General features: G+C 51.7%; 1 protein-coding gene across 6 annotated transcripts in view; it reads left to right on the forward strand.

The window, feature by feature from the left end:
* Window positions 1-7,140: 7,140 nt before the first annotated feature.
* Window positions 7,141-27,645, forward strand: part of CTBP2 (C-terminal binding protein 2) — a 162,639-nt gene continuing 142,134 nt past the window's right edge. For 3 of the 6 annotated variants that reach the window (XM_060098430.1, XM_060098428.1, XM_060098433.1), the window contains exons 1-2: window positions 7,141-7,361; window positions 7,907-8,117. The gene's annotated coding sequence lies outside the window, so the exon portion shown is untranslated. Of the gene's footprint in view, window positions 7,362-7,856; window positions 8,118-8,492; window positions 8,576-27,645 lie in introns of those variants that run through there. The other 3 variants (XM_060098434.1, XM_060098429.1, XM_060098431.1) reach the window with 3 other exon arrangements.

Here is a 27,645-nt window from a genome sequence, read left to right on the forward strand (position 1 = left end):
GTGCACACGACTAGTCCATTTTATTGCACAAAACAGTTACAATAAAAGAACCCACTATTATCTAGGGCCACTATCTTTTTTCTACAACCGTTGGTTCCTGGGTTCCTAGAAATGAAACAGGAGAGAGATAGGGAGGGGAGAAGTAGGGCCCTCAGTTAGAAGTCTTTGATTAAGGCAGGGCGGAAGCTGCCGCCCTCCAGCAGTGGGTCAGTCCTGGGGGCCTTTTATAGGCCCCGGGTTCCAGAGACATCAAAGCTGCTCTCAGGGAGGTACGAAGCAGGGAAGGAGTTATGCCTTCCTGTTGAAAGGCTGCTAAACGGGAGAAAATAAGTGCCTTTCAGACTCAGCACTTCACACTGCGGCTATGGATTCCATTTTTTCCACTACTTTTTAAAAAACTTTTTATTTGGAAATAATTCTTAAATGCACAGATAAGTGCATACAACCATCGCCCTGATTCACCAGTATTTAACATTTGGCACATTTGCTTTATCTACATATTATTTTTTCTGAACTGTTTGTTGCATACATCATTTCCTTTTGCCCCTTTACTTTTTTTTTTTTTTTACATCTTTATTGGAGTATAACTGCTTTACAATGTTGTGTTCATTTCAGCTGTACAATAAAGTGAATCAGCTGTATGTATACATATATCCCCTCCCTCTTGAGCTTCCCCCCACCCCCTTTTACTTTTTTAAGTTATAAAAATAATAGAATGAAGATAAAAAACCTTTGAAGATAACCCCCAATCCTACCTCCCTTATACTAATACTATGTTCAATTAATAGTTACTTTATTCTCTTTGCCAGTTTACATATATGACTTTTGCACAGCTTGGATCTCTCTCTTTTTTTTTAATTAATTAATTAATTAATTAATTAATTTTTGGCTTCATTGGGTCTTCGTTTCTGCACGCGGGCTTTCTCTAGTTGTGGCGAGCAGGGGCTACTCTTCGTCGTGGTGCTCGGGCTTCTCATTGCAAGTGGCTTCTCGTTGCAGAGCACGGGCTCTAGAGCGCGCAGGCTTCAGTACTTGTGGCATGCAGGCTCAGGTGTTGTGGCGCATGGGCTTAGTTGCTCCAAGGCATGTGGGATCTTCCCCGACCAGGGCTTGAACCCCTCTCCCCTGTATTGGCAGGCGGATTCTTAACCACTGCGCCACCAGGGAAGCCCCAGCTCAGATCTCTTGAAATATATTCACGGAGTGATTCATTCATTCATCCAAGAAGTATTTAACCAAGCACCTCTTACAGTCCAGGGCCTACAAAATGGATCAAACCGTCAGGTAATTTCATGTTACAAAATGTGATAACCGCTATTGAGGGCAATTCGTGCAATTCTCTCCAAAGAAAAAGTCCCTTGCCCCAAGTCAGGGACGTTGATATCGTTGGGACTTTTGTGGTATTTATTAATAATTTCCCACCAACTTCCAAAAAAAAAATTTTAGGTGGTTATAGTAGAAACATATATACAACCCTACAGTTAATCAAAAAGTCAACATGGGAATCAGAAACTTCTTCCAACAGTTTCTCAGACCGGTTTCTCCAAATCCAGGAAGCGATCCTGTGTCATCAGCGCATCATCATCAAGCAAAAAAAATTTTATTGAGCTTCATTTTCCATCATATCTATCATGGAAAATACTATCAAACAACTGGTATTTTGTTGTCCAGGTATAAAATTGTTTGAAAATATTTAATATGCCTTCTCAAACAACACAAACCAGTCCTCTCTCGGAGCAAGTTCACGATCACTTTTCACGGAGGAAGGAAAAAGTTGCTTCCTGGAACACGACAATAGGCTGGTTGGCATCCTTGGACATAACATTTGACTTTGAGCTTCCTATGAGCCAGGCAACAAGGAATCATGGTGGTTTACACTTTTTAATTATCTGTTAAAAAGCAAACCCTCAGATCTTCAGGAAAGATGCCATGTACGTATGTGTGTATTTATAAACAGAACAGAGCAGAGATGACAGAAATTCCCACGCCCTGAGGAAGAATCTGGACCAGCTCTTGTTGCCTGTCCCCTCCCCTCATGTGTGTAGAGGTGGGAGGTGGTGCTGAGGCAAGTGACTGGACTGAAGGCCTGTGGGAGGGGTGCTCGCGCCGCAGTGTGTGACCTGGATGGAACCCATGGCTTCTTGGTGGACACAGAAAGTACCTGAAAGCTAAGAGGTACAGTGCATCCATGGGGGAAGGTGGCCCTGTGGGAGGGGCTGGGGCGGGTCGTGTGTGCTATGGAGGACAAGGCAGCATCTCAAAGGGTCAGCTGTGCCAGGCTTGGTCAGCAGGGAACAGCTGAGTCCACAGGAAGAATGCCCCTGCCCTGTCTGTGCTGAGAGCTATACACTTGCTCCCATACTGCAGTAGTGAGGCTCCGCTGGGCCAGGCCCCCGCCACTGAAGAGAGGACCCCTCCCCGCCACAGCACTGGGGGAAAACGCCCCTTATCCGAATCCCAAATTCATGTACCCAGAAAGGAGAGAGACTTCTTGAACAAGGGGAGAAATCACTCTGCTAAGGAGTTTGAATTTTAGGTGCCAAAGGAGACCTGTTAACCCAGAAGAAACAGAATCAAGCCAGAAGACACAAAGTTGCCTTTCATTGGCAACGTCAAGCCGGACTGGAGGCTCCCAGGCAAGTAAGTTGAGTTCCCAGAATAAAGGAAAAGCCTCTTCTACAGTACATCCCAGGGCAGTGTGTACACTTCAAACTCCTCCCACTTCAGAAGCTTGATTAACAAGAGTACCTGAACAAATGAAGTATTCTGGGTGATTGGATTTTTCTATTTAACCAAGATTATCAGGGAAAAAGTGACTACAGATCTTTTACAAGGCAAAAACAAAAACAAGAAAAACCCAAAAAGCAGTGTTAGATGCAACATTTTTGAACTCTTTATATTACTTCTTCTTCCTTGATATGAAGGTAATATGTGGAACCCTTATTCTCAGTAACCATTTATTTTCTACTTTCATTATCACAGCTTTTGATTGTCGTTCTGAAATTGATCCTCAGGAGCCTTAAAATCCACCATGCCATACCCATCTTTGTTTTTATTTCTTTAACCAGTGTCTGACAGCACATTTATTTGGGGGGCTTTCCTTACTTTTTTCCTTTAAAGATTAGATTGAAGGCTTAGTATTAAACAAACGAGGAAAGAAAAAACTTTCAAATAAGGAGAAGCTAAAAATATGTTTTAAAAGTAACTAATTTCGCTTTTTCTGAATCTATACTAATAATGAAGATATGTGTATGTAAACAGAATCAGGCAGATAGGGATCCAACCCCAGCACCTCACTCACCAGCAGTGTGACCTTGGGGAAGTCACATGAAGTCTTTGAACCTCACTTTCTCTCATTTGTAAAATGGGGATGATAACTAGCATCTCTCTTAAGCAGCTGCTATGAGGATTAAAGATGCATGTCAAGGGCTTAGCCCAGTGCCAGGCACCCTAGTGAGTCATGGACCAACATTTGTTGCTGCTATTATTATTTTTGTGACTCTTCTTTTTTGTGTCTTTCCAAATCCATGTTGGGACACTAGAAATTGAACCTGACCAGTTAAATAGGATTAGATGGGAAGAAGCATGGAGAGTACTGAACAATTAGCATTTCAGTACTATATTCTATAAAGGTAACTGGCAGAGATAAAAATTAGTAAAAGGTATTTATTCTATAAATTATCTGAAATATATTTTAAAACAAAATGTTTTGTCTTTATCTTCATGTTTTTTTCCTTACTGAAAAATACCTTTAGGGACTTCCCTGGCTGTTCAGTGGTTAAGACTCCGTGCTCTGGTCAGGAAACTAACATCCCATATGCTGCGCGACTCGGCCAAAAAAAACCCCAAAACCAACCAACAAACAAAAAAACCCACCTTATATATAGTAGTAAGTATAAACTAAGAGGTTTGTGAGACAAAAGCTACTTTGCAACATTTTTTTTTAATATTCATTTATTTATCTATTTGGCTGTGCGGGGTCTTATTTGCGGCACTCGGGATCTTTAGTTGCAGCATGCGGGCTCTTTTAGTTGTGGCATGTGGGATCTAGTTCCCTGACCAGGAATCGAACCTGGGCCCCCTGCATTGGGAGCGCACAGTCTTAACCACTGGACCACCAGGGAAGTCCCCATTTCTTATATATTGCAGTAAAATATGCATAAGATTTACCCTTTTTAGGTGTATGGTTCTGAGGCATTAAGCACATTCACAATTGTTGTGCAATCCATCACCATCATCCATTTCCAGAACTTTTTCATCACTCCAAACAGAAACTCTGTGCCCATTAAACAACTTCCCTTTTTCCCCTCCTCCCTGCCCTTAGTCATCTCTTTCATTTGTCTCCATGAATTTGCTTATTCTAGGTACCTCATATGAGTGGAAACTTATATTTATCCTTTTGGTTCTGTTTTTCTTTCACTTAGCATAATGTCCTCAAGGTTTGTCCATGTTTAGCATGTGTTGGAATTTCTCCTTTTTAAAGGCTGAATAATATTCCATTGTGTGTATAGACCACATTTTGTTTATCCATTCATCCTTTGATGGATATTTGGGTTATTTCCACCTTTTGGCTGTTATGAACATTGGTGTACAAATATTTGCTTGAGACTCTGCTTTCCATTATTCTGTGTATATACCTAGAATTGGAATTGCTGGATCATATAGTAAATTCTACATTACTTTCTGAGGAACTACCAAACTGTTTTCCACAGTGGCTGCACCAATTTATATTTATACCAGCAACGCACACGTTTTCTGATTTCTGACATCCTTACCAACACTTATTCTTTTCTGTTTTTTTGGGTTTTGTTTTGTTTTGTTTTTTGATAATAGCCATCCCGATGGACATGATGTGGTATCTTTCTGTGGCATTGATTTACATCTCCCTAATAATTAGGGAAATCTTCTCCTGTGCTTGTTCGTCATTTGTATATCTTCCTTTGAGAAATGTCTATTCAAGTCTTTGCTCATTTTAAAATGCAGTTTGAAATAACTCACATGTTGGGGGCAATATATAGGGTATCAAGTTGAAATGAGAAATAATTTTTGGCTCCGAGGATGACTTTTTGGTTTTTTTTTAATAACATTCTCAAAACAAAGAACACAGTATTCTCTAAGGTCAAATTCATAGTAGACATGAGAGTTGAACAAGTGATAGGAAAAGCCAGCTGACTTTCAGTGTTTTCTGGGTGAAAAGAGGGCCACTCAGAACCAAAGATCATCTGTGAAATAAGGAAGCAGAAAATCTTTATGGTTACCATAATGCCTAAGAAACATAGAAAAGCATATAATAGTACCTCAGTAGCCTGGGGGTGGGCGGGGTCAGGGTATAACCGAGAAGTATTTCAGGCGCCATGACTTTGAGGCAAAACTGCTGGGGAGAGGAGAGAGCTGGAGATGCGAGGTCGCCAGAAGACGGAGGTCACTGAGAGTGCGGGTCTGGCAGTTTTTCACCTGAACCGCAGAAGCCACTCAAGAGCCACTCAGCCGGCCTGGCCGGGGCCTATTAGTGCCAAGTAGAAAGCCAGCTTCGGACATTTTAGTAATTTTGTGAATTTTGTGAACTAGCGAGTGTTAATGCCTAGTCCCGCGCTGCCATCACTTCTAGGAGGTCTTCAGTAGGGTTTTAAAATCTGTTGGATGATAAAGCGATCATCCGGAGTCAGGGCCCCCGCAAAGCCGGTCCCGCAGGCTGACCTGGGCGCGCTTCAGCAAACGAGCAGTGCGCATTCCTTCCTGCTGTGAGCCGGCGTAGGAGTTTTTAAAATGTTAACAGACCGAGAGGCCTAGAGCAGCGCTCCTTGGGATGCAGAAAAGGGTTCAGAGATTCGGTGGTCCTTTCTCTGGCCCCCAGGCTCCAGCCTGTTTCCTCTGATTCACAGGGTGTGGTGCACTCCGGGTACGTGGGAGGCCAAACCCAGCGATTCGGTTCTGGGAATGGCAGTCCCTGCGGCCTGCAAAGGCCGGACCTCACACCCCTCCCCACGCCTTTCCTGCTCAACACCTCAATCCAGTTCGTAACATCTCAATATGGTTTTTAAGCAGATCGAGACTAAGGGCTCGGTTCAGCCCACACAGGGGCCCTCGGAGGACGCGCGGCCGATCTCAAGGACGTGAGATGAGAGTTTGGGGGCTTCTGGGGAGCAGGGAGAAGAACCCTCCCACCCCGCAGCCGCTGGCTCCCTTCTGCAGACCGAGTTCCAACGCCGCGGGTCGCGGGCATGGAAGTTAGTCTAGCTGCGGCCGGCGCTCCTCCTGGATTCCAGGTTTGGTGTCCAGACACTAACCTTGGGGCGTCGGAGCTGTGCTCAAGTCCAGGTCCCCGACTCTGGGGCCCCCCCGGCCGCAGATCGCCTCCGTCCCGCGAGGCCCGGAGCTCCCACCCAAGGCAAGGCTTTAAAAATAGCCCCGACGAGATCCAGGCAAGAGGAAGGAACATTTTTTTTTTTAATGTGTAAAAAATGTTTTGCTTCTGGTAGGGAACGCTACCGCTGCAAGTTCCAGCACATAGGGCTCCCTCCGCGCGCACCCACGGCCATCTCCGCCCCTCGGGCCAGGCGCGGGCACTGTCTCCCGGATCCGGATTTGGGGAGCGCAAGTGCCCCCTGTGGTCGGCCCGCGCCTGACCCCACGGGCCTGAGAAGACAGAAGCGGCCGGCGTAGGGGCCCGGGAGGAAGTTGGAGCCGCGGGGCCAGGAAGGGGGCAGGTCGGCGCCGCGGGCCTGGCGGGGGCCCCACTGAGCCAGGGCCACCCCGGGCCCGCGCGGACTCGCGTCCCCCCACGTGGCCGGCCGCCCGGGGCCCCACGTGGAAGGGGCGGAGGAGGAAGGAGGGCGAAGGGAGGGCCGGATTCGCGGCCGCTGCAGCTGGACCCCCAGCCCTGCCCGCGAGGCCCCAGCGCTTCGTTAGGGCCTCCCAGGCGGGGCCAGGCCGGGGAGTGCCGCCGCGCCCGGCCCACTCGCCCGCCCGCCGCGCCTGTGTGCACTTTCGCAGAGCCACTAATCCCCCGAGAGAGGCGATTTGTAGTGAAGAGTATCTGTAGGGGGCGAGGCCGGCCCATGTGGGGTTGTGTCATTGGTTTGCAAAGAGAGACCCCGCCTTTGCCCAAAAAAAAAAAAAAAAAAAAAAAAGCGAGGAGTGAGCGAGCGGCGACCCTCACCTCGCCTCCCGCCTCGCTCCTGCGCAGCCGGCGGCCACCGGGAGACGCGGCCGCGCCGCTTCTTTCCCTTTCCTTTTCTCTCCGTTTTCCTCCTCCTTCCCCGGAGGAGAAAACAAATAAAGAAGAGCAAATAGCCGGGAGGCGCCCGGCTTCCAGGACGCTCCCTCCCCCGATCCAAGTTGGAATTAGCATCCTCTTGGGGGTGAGAGCGGCGCGGGGCGTGTGCGGGCCAGGGACCCCCAGCGCAGCCCCCTCCCTGCGGCCGGGCGCGGGGCCGGGACCAGGCAGGAGACGATCGGGAGCCGGGTGGGCGGAGGAAGGGGGTGGGGTGGGTGGGGAAGTAGGAAGAGGCTCGGCGGCAGGGGGAGGAGGAGGAAGGGAAGGGGAGGGGTGGGTGGGGAGCGGAGATAAGGGGAGGGACGGGACGGGAGGGGAGGGGAGAGGGGAGGGGAGGGGAGAGGGGAGGGAGGGGAGAGAGGGGAGGGGAGGAGGGAGAGGGGAGGAGGGAGGGGAGGGAGGGTAGAGGAGGGAGGGGAGGGAGGGGAGGGGAGAGGAGGGAGGGGAGGGGAGGGGAGAGGAGGGAGGGGAGGGAGGGGAGAGGAGGGAGGGGAGGGAGAGGAGAGAGGGGAGGGGAGGGAGAGGAGAGAGGGGAGGGGAGGGAGGGGAGGGAGGGGAGGGGAGAGGAGGGGATGGGGAGAGATTAAGTTTTTGTGTGTGTGTGTCCTTGTGTGCGTGTGTCATTTTAAGGTGGCCCGGGAGCGGCCCAGAGGAACTGGCAGCGGCCGGAGGAGCGAGGGACGGAGCCGGGAGCCATGCCGCGCTGAGGGGGGGCCGCACAGCCGCCGCCACCGCCGCCACCGCCGCCGGGTGGGGTGGGAGGGGCGGGAGCCGCCGCCGCTGCTGCCGCCGCCTCCCGGGTGGGCGCCCTTCGCCGTGGACGCCGGCGGCCCGGGACGAGGTAAGGGGGGCCCCGGGGGAGGGCTGGGGCCGCCGCCGCCCCCGCCTTACCTGCGGCCGCGGGCCGGGGGCGCCGCGCCCGCGCCTCACTGCGCCACTGGGGGGGAGGAGGAGGAGGGCGAAGGACACCAAGCCGGCATCCGAGGACATCTTTGGTCTGCGTCCCCGGCCCGGTGTCCCCGCTCGGCGCTCGGGAGTGGGCGCCGGCCTGGGGTCCCTGCCTGCCGCCCCCCGCCGCCGATCGTGCCCGCTGGCCGCCGTTAGCGCCAGGATTTTTGTTGTTGTGATGAGAGTTGATGAATGCGAAGTAGGCGGTCACCTTCCTTCCCATCAGGATTGGCAAAAAAAAAAAAAAAAAAAAAAGAAACCCCGAGCACGGCGGCGTCCGGAGGGCAGCGGCGGCGGCGGCGTCTCGGCGACGGTTTCCTAGGCGCCCCCGGCTCCTGTTCCCGGAGGCCGGTGGGTGCGCGCGCGGGGGCCGCCCGCGACCCAGGCCGAGCGCGCGGCGCGCCGCGGGGACAATACGGCCGGATCCCCCGGAACCGGGAGTCCGAGCGCACAGGGCCTTGCGCCTGCGGGGCGGGGGAGGGGAGCGGGGGGTCCGCTGGGAAACCGGGGTGCGCGCGGCTCCGGGTCCCCAGGGGAGCGGCCCCTGCTGGCAGGGGATCCCGCGCGGCGCCCCGGGAGCGCAAGTGAAAGACGGGAAAGGAGGCGAAGTGGAACCCTTTTGTTTTGCCGGCCCCGCATTGTTGGCTCCTCCGGGCAGCCGGGCCACATCTGCCGCCGCCGCCACCACTGCCGTGGCGGGCTCGGCCCGCCAAAGTCGCAGCGGGGCGGGGGCCCGGGGCGAGCCGGGCGGCGGGCGCGGGCGGGGGCCGAGCTGGCTGGGCATTTCCTCTGCCCGGCCGCGCTCCCGCCGGCACCACTTCCTCCTCACACGCCGCCGCCGCCGCCGCCGCGAACCCGGCCCGCCCGCCTCCCCCACCCTGGCCGCACTTTTCGGGTGGGGCGAACCAAAAAGAAAAAGTTTCGCAGGAGGGGCTGGCGAGGGCGCGACCCGGGCGGCGGGGACTCGGCGCGGCGCAGAGGCAGCCGGGCGGCCGCGATCGCCTCTTCCTCCTTGTCCTCCGCGGCGCCGGACGGACCCGCGCGGCCGAGGGGAAGCGCCTTTCTTTCTCTACCTCGCGCTCTTCCCAACGACCCGGGGCAAGTTGGGCAGAGGCGCGCGGGCGCCGAGGCGCGCAGGGTCTTTCACCAGCCGGAGGACCGCGGCGTGGCCGGTCGCCCGCAGCCCACGCAGCGCCCAGGTGCCGGGAGGCCGCGGGCCGGGGAGCTCTGCGCGGTCACCGCCGGCCACGGCGAGACACACACGCGCACACACTCCCTTCGGTGGCTCGCTGGTCACGGACACTGAGTCTGCGTGTGCGCGCGAGTGTGTGTGGTGCGCCCAGCCCCCGAATACTTTTTCCGGAGGCGGCCCAAGCGACAGTTGGCTCCAAGGGCACCCAGGTTTAGTATTTTACAAGGGAAAGGAGGAATTTTTCGTAGAAATCCCCGCTTGGTCTGCGTCCTTGCGGTGGAGGCTGCTGGCAGTGGCCTGCGTCGTCATGCCGGGCTCACTTGCCCTATCCGGGGTAAACAGATCTTTCTGGATTTTTCCCCCTTTTTTCATTTTTAAAGACTGGAGATCGGGTTAAGTTCTTAGAGAGTCAGACGTGAGTGGCTTGAAGGGTAGACAAGAGAATTCTATTCTATAAATATGCATTGGGAATTTAAAATGCTAAGTGCCTTATTTGCAATTCTGTTGGATATTGTAGAGACTGGTATATTTTTATCTGACATGGATAATTTGGAGGGGACGTTTATTTTGGTTAGTTTACTAAGTGATTCTGCCTCCCGACATCGGCGAAATATATCAAACTCTGGTACTACTCTTTCAGAGAAGACACTCTTCTCTGCTAGCTAGGTGCTTGGGCTCAAAGGCAGTTTAAAATTTACCCCGTGTTCGGTACCTAAGACTGCTGTTCTGCCTCTAGGGTTCTCAAAGTAGAACTTTAGTTTTCATGTGCTTAGGAGAATTCCACTGTTTTGATTTTTTTAAAATAAATTTTCTACATTTTGAAGTAATGGGACTTTAAAGCATCTTGTTTTCATAATCATTTGATTTCAAAGCATACTTCTTAGAGCAATTATAAAGCAATATTCAAAATGCTAATTAAAGACTTTCAGAGCAGCTTTAATATAATATTGAAACAGGATTTCTTTTCTCTTTTTTAAGTAAGAGGGACTGTATCCCAGAGTTGAAACACTAAATATCCTTTTGTCTAGCATCAGATCTCTGGGCTGCTCTGACTCTCTGGTAAAAACCCCTGGTGCCCTTTCTACTGCCCCCCCAAAGAAAAGTTAATGAGATGGTAGATTTCAAGCAAAAAAGCAGGCCCTCCTTCTTGCAAAATATGTCCAGTTGCCATTGAAGTTGGATGCTAGCTGTGAATGCACTTGCCTTTAATGAAACCAGTTTAATCGTTCACACTTGATCAAGTATAACAGGAGCAAACAAAGGAAAGAAGCCAGCATATTTCTGTAGAGCATTGAGGGGTTTAGTGTTAAGTGTTGATGTTGGGTCGCCCCCTTCCCCTACTCTGTCCCCAGTACAAGGGAGTGAGGGTTGAAAGCAAAGGGAATTTATGACACTGATTGGTTTTCTGTGCCCGAGGAGTAGGGGACCCCTGTTTGTCCCTGTAGAAAGCAGTTATTAGAGGGAATTTACAAATCTTGGGTTGGGAGCTTGTTTTGGACCTGACATGGTGCTTTTTGGTTTAATTCTTTTTCCTGTTTGGGAAGATAAAGCTAAGGGGTATGTTTTCTCCCTCCTTTCTGATTGTACATTAATAAAGCTAGGTGGAGGGTGCTCTGTGTATCTCTGCAGATTTGAGCTCAGAGCCCTGTTATTTAGGATTTCACTTGGGATCTTTGAACATCCTGAACTGGGTGTTCTCCTGGGGAAGGGGCAGGGCGAATTGCCTTTTCTTAACTGTGATTTAAACAACAATGGCAGCGAAAAAATCTCTTTGTCCCTAAAATGTATTTCTTTGCCAGGCTCGAATTGCAACTTATGTCTGGCAGTTAGTCATTGACTGGGTGAAGAAATATTTGCAAAGTGTGTCACTTTAAAGTTAAAAAAGTAAAAAAGTTTGGCTACTTAAAAACAAACACTACTAGCATTGTAAAAATACACCAGTGACATACTTTGTGAGATATTTTGGCCTTTTAAGACTCGGGGCACACCTGTTCCTGTGGAGTCGAGTTTGCTTTCCCTGGCATTGTTAATCTGGTCGTGTACACAAGACGAAACAGGAAAACTTGCTATTCGTATAATTATTAACTAGCCATCAGTTACCCTTTCAGGGAATAATCAATAACTTTACTCTTGACTTGTAAAACTCCAGAAAGAAATCCTATTCATAAGCCCTGAAAGTGTTTTAATGAGAGACGAAGTGAAACAAACAGCCACAACAACAACGAACAAAACTGCAAAATCAACCTGCAACTTTTTCAGTGTTCTGAGTAGCTAGCGACAAGGTAAATGAAGGATGAGTGTGTAACATATGTACTGAGCAAGCACAGCGCTGGACTAGGAAAGGATGTTATTGCTGGGAACTGTTAAAATGCTAAAGCAAAGAGAGTTCAGGATAACTCGCACCGTTTGAAATCCTTGAGACTCAGAACCAAAAGGGCGGCCCCGCTGAGGTCTAGCACCAGAACGCCATTTGCCAACAATTCTCTTCCATCATGAATCATTTTTGAAGGCAAAGTTATCCCCTTTGCACTTAACACTTTCCCTAAATGGAAAAAATTTAAAGAGTTTACAGCAACAGCAGAATGGCCACCCCAGTTGTCATTTTTCACCACTGTCATTTTAATATAGAAGGGCTGTCATCGTAACATATGTGAGTACAAGCCTGGGTCCCTCTGTCACTGATCTTTCTATCAGTGAAAAGCAGCAGCCCAAGTGTCTCATGTCCCTGATACAGGCCACAAATATATATTCTTATAGTATGTGATTGGGAAAGGAAATTTATCTTTTCAGCAGGGCACGACTCCTGTAATATTTCCACCACCTGGCTGATAGTTCAATTACAGAGGGTGGAACACATTTCTGTAGTAATTGAAAAATGGGAGTGCAGTTTGCTGGACCCTTCAAATCGAAGTTCTTGTACTTAACACCATGTATTGAAATATCGGGGTGTCTTATTCCTCAAGAATGTTCCTGCATTTCACTACCTAAGGAATGCTTGCGTGGACTTCCACTCCTGCAGACTTCTAGTAGGCACATGAAAATGCTGGAATGGATCTGCTCTCGGAGGCTGTACTGCCTGGGCAGTATCAGTTTTCTCCCTTACAGCTGGTGAGCATGTCCTAATTTACACTCCCACGGTTAAAGTTACAGCATCCTGGGAAAGAAGGAAAAATGCAAATCTTCCCCCCCCAATCAATCTTTTGAAGTTAATCTTTATTCAAGTCTGTGTTTGATGGAATATGTATCAAAGACTTACGAAAGGGTATTTTTTTTCTTTTTTTTTTTTAAACACACCTATCTCTGGGTTTGGAAAATTACATTTAATAATTGCTAAAAACTTCAGAACCATTTTTAAGGGGTTCAGTGTTTCTTTTGATCATGATTTAATGGATAGTATCCAAAAGCCATCAATGTGACTCTAATGATCTTCACAAATTAATGTTTGGGCTTCATCTGTCGTTTGCTTTTAGCCATCATTATTAGTATTTCAAACCTAAATTATGGCTGCACTTGGGCCTTCAGGACCGCACCAGTGAAAAGAAGGGCTTTGCACATTGTGCAAAAAAAAAAAAATGGGATTCACAAATGAATACAGAATGTACAATAGGGAGCAAGCCAGGCCATTGTTTGTGTGGAATGTTGACTATGGGAGCCAAGGGGCAGTTTCGCCTTCATTCTCCTAACTGCTCGAGAACACAGAAACTTCAGGAACTGCAGACAGGATGGGAACCAGAGTCACAATCATCTGTCTTTGCCTGGCATGGAAATTGGGGCCACCGGCCTGCTCCCTTTCCAGACTTTTTCTTAGAAGGTGGTCTTTTCTGGACTTCTGGGGAACTCTGTCTGCTGCTTCTTCTCAGTGATCTGCTTTTTGGAGGAAAGATTCCAAAAGCAGATAGTAGGGTTCTTCTAAGAAAGTGTAAACGAAGCACTTCCCCCCCCCGCCCCGAAATGCGATTTTCAGAAATCACATTCAACACTTAGCAGAAACTGAGGCATCTGAAGTCATAGGAAGCAGTTGTGTTTATTTTTATTATTCTCCTCACATTAAAGTCGTTTTTAGTCTGTTTGTGGTGTTAGGGAAAGCGCGGCTAAAACGAGTGTTTGTTGGATTTTCGTATTTTGTTGCACAGGTGCTGCCATTTCTGAAAACGCTCCTCTGTATCGCATCTTCCTCCTCCATTCACAAAGCCTCCTGCTTCCACAGGGGAGCTGAGGTTCCAAAGTGTAGCCAAAACTCTGTTGCTAAAGTGGCAGGCGCTCGTGTTAACTTTCTTTTTTGCCTCTCCAGGAAGTGGGATCAGTGTAGCCCTGGCCCATTGTTGGGGGCTGATGCCCCTTCTGCCTGGAACTTTGGGGGCCGGTTGATGTTTCCATCTGTATCTAGCCTAGTTCCTCCTTGAGTGAATGTTTTAGAAATGATCTGCTTTAACTGTTTCTGTAACGAAATTTAACAGATGGTTGCCTGGGGTGGCTTAATAGTCACAAAAATTGTGATAAAATGGTTGGATTCTTTCTTATTCCTGGAGCAAATGATGCTTTTGCTTTTATGGAGAATTGTGACTTCTATCCTGGGTAATAACAGAGCCTGCATTCTCCCCAAGGTCGGATGGTGTTTAAGGGATGTTAATCCCGTATAGCTGTTGTTTCCTGAACTTGGTGGGCAGCCTCACCTTTGGCTGGTGTTCTCTGAGAGTCCAGAAATGTCCCGGGGCGGTGTGGGGAGGCAGTGCTTTTCAACAAAACGGTGTGGTTCTTAAAATTCATCCCGCTTGTGAGATGAAAACACAAAGAAAACCTTCCTTTACATTGTTGATTTTCTCCCTCTCAAAAGTGCTCAGAAACCTGCTTTTTGCATTAAAATAAATCTTTAATTATGACTTGAAAGACACTATTAACCGGCTGGAAGCTTGGTTGGAAGTAGTGGCAACGTTTCTGTGTCTCATCCCAGCCCAGGTTGTGGCAGAAACTTGGAAGGGCCTTTTTAAGGAATTTGTCACATGGATGATGTGTGGGTCTTTTTCTGCAGCTCTGGGGCTGGCCAAGGGGTTGTAAACTCACTGCTGCGCTCCAGCCATGCCTGAAATCTGGCTTCCAGCACAGGACAAACAAAAACTTCATTATGGAGTCATGGAATCCCAGGAAGTTTCTTTGGAAGGAACTGTAGACCAAGATCATAGAGGTCAGCTCCTCTGGCCTGATGGGATTTCCCCCCCCCCCCACCCCGCTCCAGGTATATGGCAATTTAAAAAGCCTAAAGCCTACCTGATGAGGCTAGCAAAGAATCACTTGTTAGGTGAAAATGACCTGAATCCAACCTGGAAGTGATAGTATTGTAGCTGACCAGGTGTGTGAGTATGTGTGGGGCTGGAGGAGCAGCAGGTGAAGTGAAGTTCCTTTGCTGTAGCGGGTGGAGGCCAGGAAACGGTTTGTGCACCCTTCCTGCTGAATGAACTCTGGCTGGGACTTTATTCTTTTGCTGATGGATGTCTTTAGTGCGGTGGGTCCAGAAGTGCAAATGAAGTTTCTGCTTGTTCAGGCCCAGGTGGGTCTGGGGAAGGGGTAGGGGTCGTGCCTGCACATCCTTTTGGATGGTGGGGAGCCCATAGGGTGTTGCAGCTTCCGGGCCTGCCCACCTGGACTGCAGCCGGAGCCCGCAGCGAGCCGGGAGGGCTCTCAGGGGCTCTGAATACCCTGTCCAAGAATGGTTGCGGGGACTGGAGTGGAGCGGCCTTGCCTGGTCACGTGGGCTTGCTTTGCTGGGAGGGACAGGGTGCTGGTGACACCACGGAGGCCTTGTTGTTGGAGCTGCCAGGCCAGATGGGCTGCCTGGGCTCCTAGCACTGGCTGAGTTTGACTGGCCGGTGGACCCAGGGTGGGAGGGCAGAGCTTTCCGAACAGCAGAGACCCCGATGGTGGCCCACACCTGGGGGCACCTGCCTGCTGAACTGAGGGGTGGGAATGCCGCGTTTTCTTCCCGGGGGTGTGACAAATATTCCAAGTTTCTTTCTGGCTCTTCTTCAGACGTTGAACTGTGGACTGCATTGCTGGCTGATTCCTCCAGCTGCCACTGCAGGCCTGGATGGAGCGGGAGGTTCAGTGTGGCTGCCACGGTTTCTACCCATATTCCTTAGTATCTCAGGAGGACACAGAGATGTACCTGAATCTTTTTTCTCAGTGCTTTCTGCTTATGGGCTAGAAGTCACTCCAGGAGGGCAATCAATAAAGAGTATATTTTGCTGTACAGTTATCAGTATGCACATGTAAGTGCCTATAAGTAAAGTCTCAGAGTGTTTTTGATCTTAAGAACATTTCACAGTCGTTAATCTTCACGATGCTCCTGCCGGCTAGGTAAATAGAGCAATTCCTATTTTATGCGAGGATGAAATATTGAATTGCCTCCCCCGAGTCATAAAGAGGCTGGTCTCCGCCTCCTGTTTCTGTAGCTCGAGTTTGGGGGCCTCGGGCGCCGGGAGCCCCAACGTTCCGCCCAGACTGACCGCAGGGCGACTTCCGGGCTCCTGCACGACCTTCTGCTGCGGGGAGGGCAAAGTTGGGCCTGGGTGAAGGCCAACCGCCCTACCTGGCTGCCCTCTACCTGAGGGGGCGTGGCCTGTGGCTGCACTACCCCGAATGCGCCCCGTCAGCCGGGGTGCTGGGCCTTGCTATAAGGACGGGTTTCCTGGCGTCTGGGGTTCCGGGATTCTAGGACCCCAGGCCCGAAGGTGAGGTCCCCCTGACCCCTGGGCCCCGCGGGCCTGGCGGCTCCGCTCCTCCCCTCCAGGCTGGCTCACCTGGAGGCTCCGCCCCCGAAGGCCGGCTACCTGGCGGCCCCGCCCGCCTTTTCCTTCCCCTGCCCCCCGGCTGGACCCCGCAGGCTCGCGTACTTATCCCCCCCCACCCCATCCCCCGCGCTGTACCGGACTCCGCCGGAAGCGCCCCTCCCCTCGCGCTTTGCCCTTTCACTTGTAAATAGGGAGCTGCTTCCCGCCGCTGGGAATTTGTCGAGAGGTGATAGAAATGGCCTTTACCCCCACCAGTGCCCACTTCCTCCTTCCTCCCGCAGCCCATTGTGCGGGGTCCCGTCCCTCGCCGCCGCCCACCCGCGGGCTCGCCCGCGCCACTCCCAGTCCCCCCGGCCGGGACGTGGAAGGAGCCCCGAGAGGACGCAGGACACCGAGGTGGGTCCCGAACCCGCGGCGAGGCTCGGAGCAGAACCAGGTACCTGGCTGGACCGTGCCCGAGCCACCCCAGCGATTGCAGGCTCCGGGGATCTTAAACCCGAGTCGTGTTGTCCCTGTCTCTACAACCCACTCCCCAGTGGACAGGGAGGTTCGATGGTGGCAGAGATGCGACAAGCGGTAAACGGCCCCATCGCTGTGACTTGGTCGGCTTGGCATCCCGTCCCAGGGGCGGTGTTGAGGCCGCGGTTTCTGCCGCAGCCTTCCAATCTGGCTCTTTCACTTGTACCAGTAGCGCGGTGGTAGTTCCGAGGGCTACCTCCTCCTCCCTCAGAATCTACCTCCTTCTCACGCCGCAGCCCTTCTCCAGGCGTGGAGCTTGATGAGCCATGTGACTAGATAGAGCTTGCAGGGGCAGTAAGTGTAGAGCCAGGATGAAACGGGGCTTTTCCACCCTGCACCCCACTTATCCTTGGTGGAGGAATTTCTGTGTGTTCGGCTCTTTCTGTCCTTGCAAACTTAAATTTGATACTCAAGAAGTCCATGCAGACCATTTAAGTAGTTCTTTTATTTTTGTGAAGGTAACACTGTAACTAGCCTTGATTGATCCTTTACTTAGAATCTTTGTCACTCTCACTGGACGCTTGGCCTGTGTTGCATTTGACCTTTACGACAAGGTGGGTGAGGTGTCAGGCACAGGGGACACTTGGGTGACTTGTCCATCGCCCTGCCTGCCCTCCAAGTGGCCGAGCTGGGATTTGAACAGGCTCTTGGAAGTGAGGACCGGGCAGGATTCCCTGGTGAAGGAGCCGCTCTTCCCGCCACCCTGAGAGCAGAGGGGAGGTGAGGGTTCAGGCTTGCCCTGAATCTGGCATGTTCTCCCCAGGATTCAGATGGCTTCTCAGAAACAATTATCTTTCTCCGTCCCAGGGTTGCTTTCTGGATCACATGGGACTGTGAGAAGTCTGGCTTGTTTTAATTTCCTTCTTTGATTAGTGGTCTTTTGTTGGGATCTCACAATCTAATGCTAAGGAAGGATTTCTAGATAGTTTCCTGGACCAGACCTGTTTTAAATTCACTACACTTTCTGAGTTAATGAACAGCATGGCTCCTGATCTGAAGCCTGAGGCAGGCTCAGGAGTTGGGGGGCCCCATTGGGTGCACAGGGAGAATTCTGCCTCTGGACCACAGACTCACTGTCCCGGCAAAGACCAGACACCGGAAGGACCTCAAGGGCTAGGCACAGTGCTATCGATTGGCCTCTTTGAGGTAGAAGTGGTAGTCACTGTTTCACCAATCAAGAAACAGCGTGGCCGGGGCGGGGGGTGGGGGTGGGGGTGATGGAGCGGGGGTGGGGGAGTTCAGCAACTAAGGGAGCCAGAAGTCAGTTCCACCTGGCTCTGGTTTCTCTGTAATTGATTGAGGCTTTTGGCTTTTGACTGGGACTTGAGTACATTTGGGGATGGCTTTGCTATGCTCGCCAAATCAGACCCCTCTGTCCTCCTGATCTCATTTCCTCCCTTGCCTCTATCTGGGTGTCTCTGGTGTGCACCTCCCCCCCCGCCCCGCCCAGCAAACACACATGTGTGTGTATGAGCACACACATACACACACATGCCCTGAGCTCATGTGGCTAGCTTTCACAGTGTTAGGTTTTTTTGTTTTGTTTTTGTTTTTTTCTGGTAAAATTGGGTTTAGGAGCCAGGTACTCGACAAGTCTGTGGTCTGGTTGAGTGATCTCAGTGGGAGTCTTCTCAAGTGAGCCCCCTCCGTCCTAGCGTGTGCCCCTCACTGGGGGGAGGGGCTGGAGGTGGATGGGGCGCTCTCCCTCCCTCCCTCTGGCTGCTTCTCACTTTCCAGCTGGGTTCATTATGCACATCTTACAGTGGGAGTTGGTTCCTGTGTTCAACATGGGGGAATTTGGGAAAAGAGACAGGGAAGATGGTGAGGATTTCACCTAATTGGAATAGTCTGTTTGCACCACTCCTGTAAAAACTGGCGAGAAACTTGATTCTGCTGGGTAAACCTCCTCTGGGTTGCGGCCCTGCATTTGTGTTGGCCTTGGAAAGGAATTTGAATTAATACTCCCGAACAAAAGGAACAGCTTTCTTTTCAAAGAGGCTATCAGAGAATTGAAAGGGAATGGCACAAAGTTGGGTGTGTCCTGAAATCTGGAGACCGGCCCTGCCTGGGTGATTAACTCACCTGAAAGGCACCCGGAGCAGGTGATGTGGGAGCTCTCCGACTGACCTTGGCTTCCTTTAGGGTAAGGTCCCCGCAAGGTGGAGATTTTCCTGAAAAACAGGCTTTCCTTTAATTACAAGATTATCCTCCTGCCTTACCATGCTTCTCTTCCTTTCGTGAACACGTGTGTGCTTGGGAAATAAATCCCTGAAGTTTTTACTGGTGCTCCAAGGCTCCAGTGGGCCTGGGTGGTGGTGGGGACACTGCAGACTCCCTGTCTCAGCCTTTGGGTTCTGCCCTGTTTCCTGGAGGTTGAGGGCAGTGTGGGGTGCGGGGTCGGGGGCTTTTGACCAGTTAGTCCGGTCCAGCTTGGGTCATGATTATATTCTGCCTATTTTAAGTACCCCCTGCAGTTTTCAAACGGGGTCTCCATTCTGCTTCACTTCCCATGGGAAAGGGTGGTGCATGGGAAGGGTGCAGGCATGCCAGGATTAGCCCTGGGCCAGCTCGTGCCTCTCAGGCCTCAGCGGTGCTCGGTGGGACCTGAGAAGGAGAAGCTGCTGCTTCCATGGGGCCCCTTCTGCCTGGAGGGTGGATGTGGCCGGGTCTGAAGGCATTTAAGCACAGGAATGTTCTCATGGCCCTTATAGTTTTGTTAGCCTTGGCCAGCCGAGAGCCAGGATTATGTGGGTGGTCCCAGAACCTTTTTTGGGTCTGCAGGTGTGTATCGCTGTCCTCTTCCAGGTTTAGGGATCCCTGGCTCTGCAGAAACGCCCCTGGGCTTGGCATCCCGAGTTCCTCCAGAAGGACACGAGGGAAATCTGATAGGTTTCCCCCACGTGCCCTGTAGGTGCCATGGTGAGTACACCAGGTTTCCTGAGACCCTATTTGTCTCGGCCTTGGCCTTGTGCAGAGTTCTGTTTATTCTCCCTGTTCCTCCAAGGTGTCTGCTTTTCTCTCAGGGCTGAGGATTTTTTTTTTTTTTCCCCCACACACAAACATCCTTTCTTCTCATTTCTCAACTAAGCCTGGGATTAAGAATGTGGCTTCATCTGACAAAAGCCAGGAGATTTCAGAATTAACGTTGGAATTCTATCTGTAGTGATGCCTTCCTGAGTATTTAAGGAGGGCTTTGAACAATGCGTAATTTTCTTCTTCCCTAAACTGGCCAGATGCGCTCCAAGTAGTGGGCAAAGAAAGCAGCTCAGAGTAGTTTGAGTGTTCTTTGCGGTAATTGTGAGCTTGCCTTACTTGAGTCTCCTGTGTCCCAGGGGCAGGAAGGGAGAGGGGCTGCGACTAACAGTTGTTTGGGTTGTGCTCTTGATGTGTGTCTCAGACGACCCAAGAGCTTAGATGCCCCTCAGAGCTCGGCAGAACCGCTAGAAATGCACATTGCAAGTATAACTCTGGTTCTTAAAAAGGTTTCTCTGCAAGGGAGATTAACGGGTTTTTTCCTAATTTATTTCATCTTCTGTAGCTGCAGTGGGCAAGCTGGGGTCTTGGAGGGAGAGCGACTGGTGGGAGTTGGGTCTGGGTGCCTTGTCGTTAGTGGGGGAGGAGGGCAGGGTCAGCGCAGGGACCACTTTTTGGCCGTGCTTGTATCTGGGAGTTTTGCAACCTGGTGATTACTTGGCATGTCAGGCTCCAGCTTAGATCCAAAAGCTTTTCTCTGGGCCGCCCTGGAGCACTGGGCTGACCTCAGTGTTACCTGGGGACTCACTCTGACGGTGAGGGAGAGGTCCCACCAAGGCAGTGAATGTCTGCCTCCTTTGCCAGGGCTGAGGCTGGGCCCAAGGAGGGACGGCCCTACCCCCAACAAAGCACGTCCCCACCAGCAGAGGAGGAGGCATCAGATGGGACAGACTGTTCTAGAAAATGTGGGAAAAAGGAGGGGTGGAACGAGACACATGATTGCATTCGGGATTTCACGAGCCCTCGGGCTTCCATTTCTGAATCGGAAGCAAGGGTAAGAATAGGGGCGGGCTACAAGGATTTGACGATGTAATATTTATAAAGAGTTTAGAACAGGCCTGACACATTGTACGTGTTTGTTAAATTTATAAAAATACAAAGTAAATAAACAAGTAAATCAGTTGCTCCTGCTGGGAGGTGCTGTGTGCCAGGTGGAGCAGATTTCCTTGTGCTCCCTGGGCCTTGACTGCCTTGGTTGTGCAGGGTGGGAAATGGGACTTGCTGGTCACAGAGATGGTGAGTGGGCCCTGTCCTAGGGGAATGCGTCCACCAGGGAAGGGGGGTTTTGTCCTTCGCACTTAAACGATGGATGAGTCTGATGGAGTCGGGAAGTGCCAGGTGAAGGGGGCGGGGCCCAGGGAGAAGGGTTTGTGGTGGGAGATCCAGATCCTGATGCTCTTAAAAACGACCTGAGTCTGCCTCACAGGACCGGGAAGGCACCGGCAAGGGACCGGGAAGGGCGGGTGGAGGCCGGCTCGGTTAGGGAGCATCCCGCCTTCTCCTCCATTCCTGGGGCCAAAGTGATGAACTGAAAACCGTTCAGGAGGTTGTTTTTAGACTGTGGAATGTGACTCGGCATTAGGTCACTCTGAGAAATGCCCAGTAAAATATTTACTTTCTATTTAAGATCTGCTTTCCCTTCCCAGAGAAGGAAGAAAAAGCGAGGGGTTGGGTGCTGCCCCCCTTTGCCTGAGGACAGCCAGCACCCTTAACCCGTGGGGGCCTCTGGAGTTCTGTGGCAGTGAACTTGCCTCCCAGAGAACGGTGTGTTGGGTTTGTCTTCCTGGCACGTGGTGGGCACTTGGTCAGCTGCAGCTTTGGTGACTGGCCCGGGTCCAGCTGGGCGGCCAATGTGCTATGGGTGTTTGTATGCCCCGATCTGGGCCTGGGAAATCTCCCCCCCACCCCCACCCCCCGCCCCAGGGCATTCACTCACTCCCAGGGATGGCTTGGGCAACCACATAGGTGTGGGCGTGACCACTCCCACCCCGCCCCCGCCCCCGGCAATGTCACGGCTCCCTGCTGCCTGTGGGCTCCAGATGTGAGTTGTAGGGTCAGGTGAGCATGAAGTGGTGAGGTGGGGCTGGGGGCCTTGTTGGGGAAGGTGTCCTTCCGAAGTCTGTGGAAGAGACCCGATTGTCACCTTCCGGGCGGCTGGTCATTTCATGGACCAGCAGTTTCTTTGGGTTTAATTCATACCATTAAAAAATCTCACTTGGAAAGCGAGATGATCCTTGAAAATGCCCTTGGGAGGCAGCCAGTGGTGGAATGCAAGGGCATTTCGGAGGTCAGGGGCCAGCACGTCCTATTTGCACATGTGCACATGTGCACAGTAGAGAAGAGGCTGATGCAGGTGGGAATGTTCGCGTTAGCTGTTGGTTACTGTTCCCGGCAGCAACAGTGGCTCCGGTGGTGCTGATGTAACAGAGAATAAGTGCCCTCCTGCCCCTGCCCTGCGCGAGCCGTGCACGCTGTGTCTTGCTACATCCCTTGAGAACAGACCATTGGAATTAGGGTCTCTCCGGGAGCAGGGAGAGAGGTCCTTTGTGCCCTGTTGTGTCAGAAGGAAGCAGGTGAGCCCTGCACCCTTCAGCTCACCCCTGAGTTGGGCGCACGTACTTAGTGCATCTAGTGGCAAGAAGCTGGCTGTGGGCTTGGTGGTTTTCACACGAGTGACTCACACAGTCCCCAGGGAGGGCCGGCTGGCTGCCCAGGTGCTTTGACAGGGTGGCCTGTGGAGCAGGTGGAGCCCCAGGGCACCCCTGGCCACGAGTCAGTCTCCTGGGCTCCACCCAGAGTTCCATTGCAGAAGCTCCAGGTGGGGCCAGAACACCTGTATTTTTTGCAAGCTCCTCCGGGTGGTTCTCAGCGCAGCCAGCCCAGAGCCTGCCAACAGCGCGCAGACTGTCTTTCTCTAAAAACAAACCACTCCCCGCCACACACCCACACACTTGAGTCTCGTTATCGAGCATTTGGCACGATCAGTGATTGAAAGATTTTATACTTGAATCCTCTCCCCCCATGTGAATGAATAGATTTGAAAGTGGAAATCTCGAGTTCTGCCTGACCCGGTCTCAGTTTTTGGTTTAAGGCGGGGGTTCTTTCCCCTCATCCAGCACCCGACATTCCTAGGGACTTGAGGGAAGTTTCGTGTGTGCCCATTAAAACTGGAGCTGGTTCTGTATTCGGATGCACTTGACATTTAACTTTTTCTCCTGACCCCAGTCAGCAGTGCTCATTGAGAGGAGGCTGGGCTGTGTCACAGCGCAGTGGCAAAGAGAGAGATTGTTTTTACAGGTCAGACTTTAGTAAACTATGAGCCGCACGCAGTGAAGCACACTTTGAAAATCTGTATATCAAAGTCGAAGACGGGTGCAGTGGAGTTGATTGACTTTCTCCTTGAGTGCAGAGATCAGCACGAGGCGCGTCCACCTCTCTGTGTAGGTGAATGGAATGTACCCCCGGGAGCTCACTTGTGCGTTATTTCATCCGTGTTGCCAAACAGATTTGGGGACGACACCTTCTGTTTTAGAAACGCAGGCAGACACATTCGCTGGCAAATCCTTTTTATCTTGACTGGTGAATTTATTAATTAGTAGGTTTCAGTGAGGCTGGTAGCTTCTGTTGCCATTTAGAGGGCAGCTTACCTTTATTCTGTTTGTAGAAGCACCTTGTCATACACGTGCTTATTTTTTTAGTGACAACCTCTACGGGAGAGAGTGAGGCAGTGTGGATACTTCCCAGTGGTTGGAATCGGCAGTCGGGTCTCAAGCCACATGGACGGGTTGACAGTTAATAAATGATGGCGCAGGGTCTGAACAGGTTCTTTTTCACCGACACCAAAAGCTGCTTAAAGAACGGCTGTGTATTCAGATGACCCAATTCTAGGGATGGGGGTGTGCGTACACATTTAAAAGCGGGGAGGCATGCAGGGTGATGCATCCTTTTTTAAAAAATTTTTGGCTGCATTGGGTCTTCGTTGCTGCACGCGGGCTTTCTCTAGTTGCGGCGAGCCGGGGCTACTCTTCATCGCAGTGCGCGGGCTTCTCATTGCGGTGGCTTCTCTTGTTGCGGAGCACGGGCTCTAGGCACGCAGGCTTCTGTAGTTGTGGCTCGCGGGCTCTGGAGTGCAGGCTCAGTAGCTGTGGCGCTCGGGCTTAGCTGCTCCACGGCATGTGGGTTCTTCCCGGACCAGGACTCAAACCCATGTCCCCTGCATTGGCAGGCGGATTCCCAACCATGGAGCCACCAGGGAAGCCCTAATACATCCATTTTAAGAGTTAGCTTTGGCACATTTCCTGTACTGGTTGAAGGGTGAACTTGAAAGGCCACGCACGGTGTCCTCAGATGAGGATTTAAGGGGTCTCCATCTGCCCCTTGATGTGAGGTTGGCAATTGTGGTCTTGGGCAGAAAGGATTTGCCCTTGCTGGTTTGGGTAACTGCTTTCTGGGGGCAGTTTGGGGGTGCTTTTTGAGTTGCATGCCAAGCCATTTATTGTGAGAGAAATTATAGCCATTACTTAACCTTTACCTGGCAGAGTGGCACAGAGCTAAGTGTTTGGGGCCACATGTTAAAAGGTTTCCAACTGTGCTTGAATGAGAAGTGGGAACCTTTGGGGCCCTAGCGGTTTCTTTTGGGGCTGCTTTTGGACTTGGGTTAGTGAAGAAATGACTTTATGATTTATGGTGTTTATGAAGACTAGCATACCTATCTATTTTCATGTAGACATCTTAATAGAGTTTAAATACAAAATGAAGCAGAATGCATGAACAGAGATATTCCCATAAGCAATGTTGTAGTGTTAGGCAGTGTAATTATGTTTTGTACACTTCCCAATTAAGCAGTTATGCACTACTGGAAAAACCACCTTTAAGAGATTGAGGAAAGCTTTATAACTTAGTAGATCAAATAAAAATAGATATATAATATTTTATGCATAAGGTTTTAAATTTTTACAGTGTATGCTAAGGTAGCTCAATTGGGATTGATTTGTGGAAATGTATGCGGTGACATTGAGATGCATTTGCTTCTTCTGAAAATTGCCTGTTGAACAAAGATCTGCTTCTTCAGCAGATAGAGCTCCTACTGTGTGCCCGATGCCAGGACTGCAAGCAAGAGCGAGGAGGATTTATCCTGAAGTTCAGAGAGCTGGGATGGGGGTAGGGGGCTTCCCAGTGCCGGGGTGGAGGGTGGGTTGTCTCCAGGCTGAGGGGTCCGGGAAGGACTGACGGGTGTTCTCGGTGCTCTCCCTGGTCTGAAGAAGTACTGTGTAGCACCTAAGAGCAGAACCCCCAGAAGTCCACTTCCGGTCCCAGAGCTAATCAGCTGAAGACCTGGGGAAGGTCCCCACCTCCTTGTGTCCTGGGTCCTCACAGCGGGGTGGTGGGCGTTCTTTTTTTTTTTTTTTTTTTTTTAATAATGAGAAGCGTGTTGTGTTTTTTTTTTTAAATTTTTTGTAGATGTTGGGGGTAGGAGTTTATTTATTTATTTATTTATTTATTTATTTTTGCTGTGTTGGGTCTTCCTTTCTGTGCGAGAGCTTTCTCTAGTTGTGGCAAGTGGGGGCCACTCTTCATCGCTGTGCGTGGGCCTCTCACTTTCGTGGCCTCTCTTGTTGCGGAGCGCAGGCTCAGTTGTTGTGGCTCACGGGCCTAGTTGCTCCGCGGCATGTGGGATCTTCCCAGACCAGGACTCAAACCCGTGTCCCCTGCACTAGCAGGCAGATTCTCAACCATTGCGCCACCAGGGAAGCCCGGTGGGCATTCTTTGTATCCACCTCTGGTGTGTGTGAGGGGCCAGTGTGTTAATGCATGACATACCCTCAACACGCACCGCTAGTGAGTTCTCTCCCGTGTGGGCACTATTGTTATTCTCTCTTTACAGGAGTAAAGAGTGGGAGGGGCTGGGACCGGAGAGGCTGAGAGAGGGCCAGAGGGTCACAGGGCGCCCTGAGTTGAGATTTACTGCCGCCAGACGTGGCATTTTAGAGCAGTGGTCGTGGTGCCTGGGAGACCCAACCAGCGGTGGACTCACCGGGTAGGTGACGGAGACAGCGAGGGTGCCGGCTGCTGGAGGAGTGGCTGGGACTCTAACAGGGCCGGGTGCCCGACAGCCTGTGGGGCAGAGAGGAGGCCGGGGCCTGCTCTCGTACATGGGGGTACATGGCTGGGTCAGTTTCAACCCAGCCTGTCTTACTCCAGAGTATGAGTTTCCATCTCACTGTGGAGCCCCTGGGCGTGATCCCTCTGTGTCCCTCCATGGAGAAGGCCAGGTGCAAGGTGGGGCCGAAGGCTGTTGTGTCGCTTTACCCTCTGGCCTCACATAGGTCATCTGTAGGGGCGTGCGTGGTGGCAGTCTCGCTAATGGAAGGGACCAGCCGGGGGAGCTCGGGGTTTCATCCCAGCTGTGCCCTTGGCTTTGCCGCGTGACCTTGGGTGAACTCCAGTGCTGCCTCTGGTTCCCCTTCAGCGCCAGGCCCTGGGTTTTCTGGATCGAGACACAGACCCCTGGGGTCTCAGCACCACCGCACGAGGACAAGGCTGTGTGTGGCCCCTGGGGGGGGGCGCTCAGGGACTCGCCCCTTGCCTGCTGCAGGCCGCAGGATGCCCATGGCAGCGAGGGCAGACGCAACGCCACCGGCTGGTGGGAGCCTGTCCAGTCCCCGCTTGCTGACCAGGAAGTTGGAGTGTGATGATGCTAACGTGATCGGTGGAACCCCAATAAGAGCAGTTAAGGCCTGGTACTGAGCAGAATCTCAGTTCTCATTTCCTGGCCGCTAAACCGCTAGAGGTCCCGAAATGACCTTCCTGACAAAGAACTGAAGTGCCGCTGAATTTCAGGGCGTCTGTGCCAGCGTGTGTTTAACAGGATCCTTCCTGCCGATGTGCAGACTCTTCTGGGTGGTTTCCTGGGGAAAGCTGGAGGGGTGGGGCAGGTGGCAGCAGGTGACAGCCGCCCTGTTTTTGGAAAGACTGCTCTGGCTGCAGTGGGATTGCAGTTTACTGCACAGGGCACGTCATTTGTTTTTCTTATTTGTTTTGGGCTTTTGAGGGGGATCAACTTTTTAAGAATGTTGTATAGATATAATTTATGTACAGTAAAATTCACCCTTTCAGCATGCAATTCTGCACGTTTTGACCAACGCTGTGTAAAAACCACGTGGTTGCAGAACAACTCCGTCACCAAGGAAGGTTCCCGGAGCCCTTTGTGATTATCCCTCCACCCTGCCCACCACTGATGCAGTTTGTCCCCTTCTGATAGTAGAAAGGCCAGCCCGGGGAAGTGTGGAGAAAGTACGTAGATGTTCGTGTGAGGTGCCAGGATTTTCTAGGACGTCTGTCATGTGCAAGGGTTTCGCCTGGCCCAGGAGGACACTCCAGGCCACAGCAGACGGACTTGCCCGAGTGGCACCACCCATGTCATCCCAGGGATGCCCGAGACTTAAGGAAGTTGGCCCAGGCTGGGCAGGTTGGCTCAAAGGCCAGTCACTGTGGCTGGAATCTTATCTGCCCCGTGAATCCACGGGCCCCCAAAGGGGCCCCCCTCCCCCCAGGAGTGGGCAGTTCCACGCCCACACCTTGAGCCTTGGTGCATCTCAGGCCATTGTCCCTGGGCTTTCCGGGGACACACACACCGTAGCTGCTTGCCCTCCTCCACCGTGTTCCTGCAGCCCCTCGTGGTAGGTGCCTGCCTGGGGGCAGGTACCTCCTCTGTCCACCACGGCCACTGGCTCCAGGTCCAGGGGGACTGGAAGTGACCGCCGGGCCACTGGCTCCTTCCTCTTTCCTCCGTGGGGAAGTGGCTTAGGAGAGGGCCAGGCAGTGTGTTTGCTTTCAGCGATCCTGTGCGCCCCACTGATCCGGGTCCCTGTGCCTCCTGGGGCGGCGCAGGG

The sequence above is a fragment of the Mesoplodon densirostris genome, chromosome 1 (assembly GCF_025265405.1).
Source record: "Mesoplodon densirostris isolate mMesDen1 chromosome 1, mMesDen1 primary haplotype, whole genome shotgun sequence".
NCBI lineage: Eukaryota > Metazoa > Chordata > Mammalia > Artiodactyla > Ziphiidae > Mesoplodon > Mesoplodon densirostris.